The sequence below is a fragment of the Macrotis lagotis genome, chromosome 1 (genome assembly GCF_037893015.1).
Source record: "Macrotis lagotis isolate mMagLag1 chromosome 1, bilby.v1.9.chrom.fasta, whole genome shotgun sequence".
Taxonomy (NCBI): Eukaryota; Metazoa; Chordata; class Mammalia; order Peramelemorphia; family Peramelidae; genus Macrotis; species Macrotis lagotis.
Genome location: NC_133658.1, coordinates 212,149,090 through 212,152,130, shown reverse-complemented (window position 1 = coordinate 212,152,130; position 3,041 = coordinate 212,149,090).

The window sequence follows — 3,041 nt, the reverse complement described above, 5'->3', positions numbered from 1 at the left end:
GGAGCAGGTCTCCTTTTCATAAGGTTTCTTCTGTGACACAAATTACTCCCTGTATCATTATTTCACCAAACATTCTGCTTTCAATGTACCAAAAAATAATATTAGGCAGGAAATGCAATTACATAAAACCAATGGCAATGTTGCAGATTTCATTCAGAATAGAGTTTTCTCAACCTGGGGCAGTGAATTTATTTTTTAGTATCTTGATAGATGTATTTCAATGTATTTGTTTTCCTTCGTAATTTCAAATATTTTCTTTTATGCACTTAAAATTTAGGTTTAACCAGATTACAATGGGGTAATCCGATTCCCATAAAATGAAACAAAAGTTAAAATCATTAATTTATAACTTTGAGATGGATTCAAGTTTATCTATGTCTACCAAATGAACAATCCTCTTCTTTACTGTCAGTGTTCCATCCCAAGCAGCCTCTTGTTATAGTGGTTTCTTAATCCGGTCATTGAATCCTAATTCCCTAAAAAAGAAAATTGAAAACTCGTTGAATTTTCATCCCTGTTCTGACCAGACCTTCTCTTTATCTGATTCTCTCCTAACTATTCCACTCCTGCATGAACTTTAGAACCCTTGTTTTAGTTTCCAAAATAAACACAAAATTCCTTTACATTTTTAAGCTAAAGTCCTCCTTTTAGCTAAAATATAACAATCTCATGAAGACATCTCATTCCATACAACAATTTCTATCAGAGTACTTTATTTCTTCTATATTCTTTCTTAACAGGGCTAGATAAAGTAATGGCCATAGTGCTTCCTACCCACTCCTGCTTTCATGCTATTCCTTTACCTTAATTCCTCAATAATTCTAATTCCCCAAGCACCTGCTTTGCTTACCAACTCAGCAGTCATCTAATCTAATCTCTTTATTTTACAAATGAGGAAACTGTGAGTTTAACATATACCTTCAATGCTTCAATGGAGTTTGAAGGCAACCTTGAATTTTTCAAAAGATATAAATAAACTCTGAATTCTGTCAGGTTCCAAGAAAATGGAACAATTTTGCATTTGAGCCTGCACTAAGAATTTTGGGATGCTCTCTATTTGTCATATGAGGACCAAAGGAACTCTAAGTGTAGAGAGGCTTATTACTAGAAGGCTGGACACCATGTTATGATTCTTTCTGTTCATAGAAACTATTGAAGATTGTGTAAACATAAAAAGGTTGCAGTTTTTCTCATTGGAGGGAATAGCCATATCATTTAAATAAGAAATCCATTAAGGTAAAATGTTATTATTAAGAATAATGATAATAGTATACATCATCATTATTATTATTGTTAACATTAGTTCATCCTGTTAAAAAATCTACTAGAGATGTCATCTGCACTATATAGTTAAAATGTATCCAAAGTCCCATGACAATAATACCTAGACAGAATTGTTTTAAGTGCATAATTCAATATCATTAATTTGTTTCTTTTCACAGATCTGCATAAACCTGAGTTATATTTACTTTTTTGAAAGTTCAGTTTCTCTATCCTTTCTTCAGGTAACTGTCTCCCTAATTTAAATTTCTTTAAGGAGGGTTGATCAGTCATCCTAATTCATTTGAGTTCCCTCTTCAACCAGGTGAAATTAAAGGAAATGTCTTTGCATGAAAGCATCTTAGGAGCATCTGTGGTCATGACTATAATCATGCCCACTGAAGCCTTCCTGAAAACATGTGGATTTCCTGTTGATTGGCTAATAAGACTCTTGTTGAAGGAAATACCTACCTCCGTGTTTTATAGTAGTGATCTGTAAAACCAACTTGTTCTTACTCCCTTTTCCTTTTATTCTTCTCCTCTCTTCTCCCCTTACTTCTATCCTTTCTTTATTCTCCCCTCCTCTATCGTTTCCCTCCATTTTTCTCTCCCTCCTCTTCACTCCCCCTCTCTTCTTTCCTCCTTTTTCTACTCATCCTGCACTGCCCCTTTTCTTCCTTCCACCCTTTCTTTCTTCTTTTCTCCTTCCTATGTCTCTCTCTTTCCTCAGCGATTTTTGCCTCCTCTCTTCCCCTCCTAATCTTTCTTCTCACCTTTTCTTCCTCCCTCCCTTTTTCTTTTTTCTCTCAGAAAATAGCATGGAGCTAATAGAGAAAGGAAGTAGGGCAATGCCCTTATAGAGTGTCCTTCCTGAGGAACCTATTATGTCTACCTTGAGATAGTAACATATGAGAAAAATACCACCTTACCCAAATCTTCAGAGACCAGCTCAGATACCAGAGATTTTGAAAACTGACTCTCTCAACTCAAGACATGGTAGCAGCAAATGCATTAAGAGATTATTTGCAAAAGTACATAACAGAAGTAAATGTATGCTTGCTTCAAGAATTTTCCATTTTTGAGAAGGGGACTCCACCTATTTCCTTATCAGTGTCTTACTTGGAGATCAAGGCCAGTGAGTTAAATCAGATAATAGAATTTTGGGGACCTTTGTAGGTTGTGAGAAAGGTAAACTCACCAAAGTGTCAAGGGGTTACCTAAGCAAAAAAAAATCATATTTTTATTCGATTCTAGAGGAAACTTTTGTATTTTCTATATCAATTTTGTGCTTTGTTGGTAATATTTATTATTTCTGCATTTTCTCCACGTGAAACAAAGACTGTATCTTACCCTATTTTCATCTGCTACATCAAGCCCTTATAGAGAGTCTATGGATACATTTTACCCACCTTTGAGAAAACCTATTCATGTGTTATACTTTAAGTATATTTGGAGATTTTTTTTTCCCAGAGTAATTACAGGTGGTGGCAATGATCCAACATGAGAAAATGAACTTCTTGGGATCAACTCCCAGGATCAAACCCAGTTTATACGAGCCCAACTCTTGGCAGGGAGGAAACACTAGGCCATGTCTTACCTTCAACTTCTTTTCAGGTTGCACCTCAAAATACTAACTCAGTAAGTCTCATACAGCATGCTAATTGAGTTCCCTGAGGATCAACTTCTTGGCTAACTACAAGTCATTTCAGTGTTTTTAGTGTTGCTGAATTTTAAAGGACCACAAGTTACAAAAAGCTAAATGGAAAACATAAACTGTAATC